Genomic DNA, 6,959 nt, shown 5'->3' with positions numbered 1-6,959 from the left:
CCCCTCAGAGCCCCCCTGAAATGAACGGAGCGGCAGGTCAGACAAGTGCATTTCTGCTCCATTCATCTCTATAAGAGTTCTGGAAGTAGGCGAGCGTCGCACTCAGCTGTCTCTGGAGATTTCGGAGAGCTCAGTGGAGCAGCAGTGCACATACTTGACCTGCCGCTCCATTCATTTTGAGGGACACCGAGGAGCATGGGGTCCCCATACTTGTGATTAGCCGGTGTCCCAGCGGTAGATAGAGGATAAATTGTAGCAATCAAAATACTCCTTCATATCTAGACAGCTTAGACCTCGACCAGATGCACATTTTAGACGGCTTTCTCCAACTTTACACCAACTTACACTGCTGTGAGCCGCCACGGCTCCTCTTACTCTGCCTGGTGGCTTTCCGCTGTCCTCCTCCTAGTGGGTCCGACCGTCCGGCCACCAGGTCCTTAGCTTGCTAAGTTCCCTGCAAAGGTGTGCCGATCGGTTGTCTTCCCATGTACCAAACTCTGCACGTTTACTGTTCTCTGACCTGACCTTTGCCTGTTACCCGTATTGATTCTACGGTGCCGACCCTATATATATTGCATATACTCCATCAGCCCTGACCTCAGCCTGTTTCTTACTATGATTCTGTCTGAGCCCCGCACCAGTGTCTCTGAACCCCGTGGGTCAGCTGCTAACCACACAGAGACTACTCCAGGAGGTAACGGACTGGTGGCTTCACTGCAGTGAAGTCTGGATCCCTGTATAGGGCTATTTTCACATTAGCGTTTTCAATACCGTCATAGGGGCTCAATAGCGGAAGAAAACGCTTCAGTTTTGTCCCCATTCATTGTCAATTGGAACGAAACTGAACTAATGAAACGGAATGCACCAAAATGCATTCGGTTCTGTTTGGTTGCGTCCCCATTGTGTCCGCGATGTGGTGCGGAGCAAGACGGATCCGTCCTGACACACAATGTAAGTCAATGGGGACGGATCCGTTTTCTTTGACACAATAGAGAACGGATCCGTCCCCCATTGACTTTCAATAGTGTTCATGACTGATCCGTCATTGCTATAGAAGACATAATATAACCGGATCCGTTCATGACGGATGCATGCGGTTGTATTATGGTAACGGAAGCGTTTTTGCAGATCCATGACGGATCAGCAAAAAACGCTAATGTGAAAGAAGCCTAAGCTTTAAAGGTTGAATACCAGGGGATACCTGGGAAAAATGCCCTTATGATTATCCCTAAACCAAACCTGTTGGTTAACACAGTGCGTCCAGACCCTCTGCTATAACATCTTGGTTGGCTTACTTTAGACCAAATTTTTCCTTTAAAATGTTAGAGCAATGTGGCACATTTAAGCCACACCCCTTCCACTAATCACTGCCCACTCTGCTGCCAAGCCTCCTGCACTGTGAGGAGCGTGAAGGGTCTAAAACCCCATATGTGGCACTCAGCATCTGAGCATACATTACATTACTTATCCTGTACTGATCCTGAGTTACATCCTGTATTATACTCCAGAGCTGCACTCACTATTCTGTTGGTGCAGTCACTGTGTACATACATTACATTACTTATCCTGTACTGATCCTGAGTTACATCCTGTATTATACTCTAGAGCTGCACTCACTATTCTGCTGCTGCAGTCACTGTGTACATACATTACATTACTTATCCTGTACTGATCCTGAGTTACATCCTGTAATATACTCCAGAGCTGCACTCACTATTCTGCTGCTGCAGTCACTGTGTACATACATTACATTACTTATTCTGTACTGATCCTGAGTTACATCCTGTATTATACTCCAGAGCTGCACTCACTATTCTGCTGCTGCAGTCACTGTGTACATACATTACATTACTTATCCTGTACTGATCCTGAGTTACCTCCTGTATTATACTCCAGAGCTGCACTCACTATTCTGCTGGTGGAGTCACTGTGTACATACATTACATTACTTATCCTGTACCGATCCTGAGTTACATCCTGTATTATACTCCAGAGCTGCACTCACTATTCTGCTGGTGGAGTCACTGTGTACATACATTACATTACTTATCCTGTACTGATCCTGAGTTACATCCTGTATTATACTCCAGAGCTGCACTCACTATTCTGCTGGTGGAGTCACTGTGTACATTACATTACATTACTTATCCTGTACTGATCCTGAGTTACATCCTGTATTATACTCCAGAGCTGCACTCCCTATTCTGCTGGTGGAGTCACTGTGTACATACATTACATTACTTATCCTGTACTGATCCCGAGTTACATCCTGTATTATACTCCAGAGCTGCACTCACTATTCTGCTGGTGGAGTCACTGTGTACATACATTACATTACTTATCCTGTACTGATCCTGAGTTACATCCTGTATTATACTCCAGAGCTGTACTCACTATTCTGCTGGTGGAGTCACTGTGTACATACATTACATTACTTATCCTGTACTGATCCTGAGTTACATCCTGTATTATACTCCAGAGCTGCACTCACTATTCTGCTGGTGGAGTCACTGTGTACATACATTACATTACTTATCCTGTACTGATCCTGAGTTACCTCCTGTATTATACTCCAGAGCTGCACTCACTATTCTGCTGGTGTAGTCACTGTGTACATACATTACATTACTTATCCTGTACTGATCCTGAGTTATATCCTGCATTATTCTCCAGAGCTGCACTCACAATTCTGCTGGAGGAGTCACTGTGTACATACATTACATTACTTATCCTGTACTGATCCTGAGTTACATCCTGTATTATACTCCAGAGCTGCACTCACTATTCTGCTGGAGGAGTCCCTGTGTACATACATTACATTACTTATCCTGTACTGATCCTGAGTTACATCCTGTATTATACTCCAGAGCTGCACTCACTATTCTGCTGGTGGAGTCCCTGTGTACATACATTATTTATCCTGTACTGATCCTGAGCGCAGGCTCGGCTATTTATGGCAGCCCGATAGCAGTGTGTGGACAAATATGACTGCCTACTTAATTTGGGATACAAATGGGGTCCAGGGGGTCTCTTCCGCAGGACCCCTCTATTACCTAGACCAGACCACTCAGACCCCCATTGAATTCAATAGCTAATGTGTGTGTCTCCATTAACCATTTCAAGGGGAATTCAGCTTTATAGGGAAAAAAAGCTTATTCGCTGTGAAATGAAAAGTTCGTCAACTTTCTACTATACTTTCTGTTCCATTTCCTTATCCTTTTCAAGATCCCCGTTTTCTGACAGTGAATAGAAACATTTGTGTTTGAAACCACAGACTGGTAAACAGTAGTGATCTAATATCATCTTGTCCCTGAGAACTTGTTACAATTGTATCCAGTCTAGACAACAGATATGAAAACCCCCGACCCGCAGAGGGGTATATTTTACCTGCACTGAAACATTGTAGCAAACTGTTCAGATAAGAGATTTGTCATTCTGATATATTGCCGTTCACAGAGGATCGGCCACAAGGGATAAAGCTGCATCAATCTCTACGCCTTTTCAGCCTCGGGATGCAAATAAGACCGTTTTCCATTGACTTACAGCAAGCAGAGATCTTGCAAACCTGGGTGCATTTAAATAGAGGATACTAGAAATCTGCAGAACTTTTCATTCTTTAAAAATGAGTTGTCCAGGATTTTAAAAAAATGGCTGCTTTCCGAAAACAGAGCTGTAATACCGCACACAACCTGCAGACAGGGGGTGGCGCTGTTTTTGGAAGTCGGCAGCCATGTCTTTCTAATCCTCAATGATTGACCTTTAAGTTCTTAAAACCATGAAAAACCATAAACTCCTTTAATTATAAAATCCACTTCAATGCCCCCCCCTTCTTGCTGAAGTGATTTGTCAGTAAATTGCCCCCAGTCTGAAATTTTTAAGTTCACGCGGCAGCCACTTACCTGGTGGCAGTAACCAGTCGTTAACCCCTTTTCTCCAGAGATCCTGCAGCCTGTGAGAGTAGATGAAAGGAACTCCCTGCGATAGCTTCTAGAGCATTAAAGGCGGTATATTCCACCTGGGTGTACGGTACAATTGTACAGAACGGTTAGAGCATCCTTCCATGGCGACAGGTCCTCTCAACCTGCTCCTCTCTCCCTTTGGGATGTGTCCTTTAAATCACCGGGGTTAAAACTTGGGGAGTGAACAAGCACAATGTAAAGTGGCAGACTGTCAGCACACGCCCATCGTGCTGAGAGAGCGCAGGGATTAGGATTTAGGGACCTGGGCGAGTACGTCCTGCACTGCTGCGTGTTCAGCCTTCCCTTAAAAAGTAAAACATGTCACGTATGTAATGATTTACGCCATCAGCATTCACAAGAATCTAACACAGGTTACTACATCCCGCACCATTCAGAAATCCAAAATAGGTTCCACAATGCCCTTCTGTTGGGCTCTGTTCATACTGAAGGAGGTATATGTCAGGACGCTTCCTACCGTATACTTCCTAGGCATACAGTACTTCACCCGTTGACTTACACCTTGGTAATAAAACTCTAACGTTTTTGGGCACATTAGATGTATATGCCATGAGAGTCACCTATCTCCTAATTATTTCTATTTCTTGAAAGGGGTTGTCCCACAAAAAAAAATATTCTACATTTTTCAAACCAGCTCCTGGATCTGAACACTTTTGTAATTGCATGTAATAAAAAATTTTGCATAGCCACTGAGTTATTCAATAAAATGTATCTGTAGAGCGCCACCTGCTGTTTTTTTTTAATTATTTCTTTGTCCTGCTCACTGAGAAGGCCGCACATGTTCAGTTTCATCCTTCAACTGCCTCCTGAGCTGTGATAGGGAGATCTGAGACACGCCCCCTGAGCTGTGATAGGGAGAGCTGAGACACGCCTCCTGAGCTGTGATAGGGTGAGCTGAGACACGCCTCCTGAGCTGTGATAGGGTGAGCTGAGACACGCCCCCTGAGCTGTGATAGGGAGAGCTGAGACACGCCCCCTGAGCTGCAGCAGAAAAGACACTCCCCTGAGCTGTCAGCTTGATATAAATCTAGCAGAGCAATGAATGGGGAGATCTCTGGATCCATGTGAGGTCCAGGGCTGGTTCTAGCTTTGTTAGGAAGAGATCATCTATTTCATTTATTACATTAATCATGAGACAACTCCTTTAAGACCATAGACAGAGGGGAGGAAATATAAACATTTCAATGTTTTATATTAAGATGTTTTCCAGAAAACAAAACAGCTTCGCCGGATTCTATGTAACATCTCCAGATAATGGAAGGAGTTCAGTACAAATAGTATACGCAGTTATTACATGCCTTAAAGGGGTCCTCTCACTTTAACAAGTGGCATTTATCTTGTAGAGAAAGTTAATACAAGGCACTGACTAATGTATTATGATTGTCCATGTTGCTTCCTTTGCTGGCTGGATTCATTTATATATGGGCACGCCCGGCACATGTTTGTGCGCATGAGCCCTTAATGGTAGCAAGTGCAATTAAATCTAAGTACACATATCTTGGAGATAGCCTGAGGGCCAAAAGCGTGAGTAGATCCAGGAGAAACTCAGAACCTTGTAAAAAAGGGGAACATTAGCAAAGGAAAAAGCTAATAAAAGAGAAAAATAAATAAAATAATTAAAAGAGAAAGCAAAAGAGGAAAAACTGCGACATCTTGAATTAAGATTGTGGAATTAGAATCAAAAGTCAAGAAAAAGCCATCTGACATGTGGAACCCCCCCAAAAATCTCCAGTTAGTAGACCAGGTAGCCGTCAAGGAATTCGAGGGTCACCAGTTCTGGAACCAGGTCATAAGTTGAAAACAGTCTTTGAAGGTAGCTTGTAGGTTGGAGAGGAGAAGCTCAATAAAGCTCTCTCATACATTGAAAAATCTTTCTTTGTGTGATTCTTTCTTAGGCTACACGCACACGACCGCGCCGAGTTTCTCGGTTCCCAAATTGCAGAATTTGCGGAACAGAACGGGCCGTCCATTATAGAAATGCCTATTCCTGTCCGCAAAAAAGACAAGAACAGGACATGCTCTATTTTTTTCCGGGGCCACAGATCGTAGCAACGGATGCGGATAGCACACAGAGTGTTGTCCGCATCTTTTTCAGCCCCATTGAAAAATGTGTCTCGGTGCGGACCCAAACAACGGTTGTATGCATGAGGCCTTAAATGACGGTGTGGAAATATGTAGATCAGCTGTTTCCTATTTGATAATTTTAATAGGCAATGTCTTATCATTTTTATTTAGCCACCGATTCAATAAAATGTACAGTATGTGTATAGTGCCACCTACTGTTTGATTACTTACTTATTTCTCTGACTTCCTTGCTGAGGTGGTCGCACATGCTCAGTTATATCCTTCAACTGCCACCAGCTGGATCTCCTGTTAGAAGCTGTGACAGTTACGGAGAGAGAGCTGCAGAAGAAAGGAGACTCCTCCTGAGAAAATACACATGCCCTGAGCTATGATAGGGAAAGTACAAGACCCCTGAGAAAGGACACCCCCCCCCCGAGCATAGACACGGATGACATACCAGTTGTGCATCCGTTTTTTTTTACTTGAATGGGTCCGTCCTCCGTTTTCCACTGACAAGAATAGGACAGGTTATATTTTTTTGACGGACTGGAATCACGGATCACGGACGCGGAGAAAAAACTGAGGACTATCAGTTTTTTTTCACAGCTCCATAGAAATGAATGGGACCTCCGCTAAACTGTGAAAAATGACGGACCGGACGCGGATGCACACAACGGTCGTGTGCATGAATGCCTTAGAAAGAGATTGTCATGTGCTATATGATGTCCGAGTTTCACTCTTTACATTAATCATGGGACAACTGGGGTCTGAATCTTGGGGTCTGGAATAATTTGGGGGTCTGGTCTTGGTTAAAGGGGATAATGGTCTTTAAAAAAAACTATACCTTTAACAGCAAATTGTGTGTGAGATTACTGTTCTCAATGTATCTAATACTGGGAATATTGAAAGAAACCCCTA

This window comes from Bufo bufo, chromosome 3 (genome assembly GCF_905171765.1).
Source record: "Bufo bufo chromosome 3, aBufBuf1.1, whole genome shotgun sequence".
Classification (NCBI taxonomy): Eukaryota; Metazoa; Chordata; class Amphibia; order Anura; family Bufonidae; genus Bufo; species Bufo bufo.
This window is presented reverse-complemented; position numbering follows the sequence as displayed.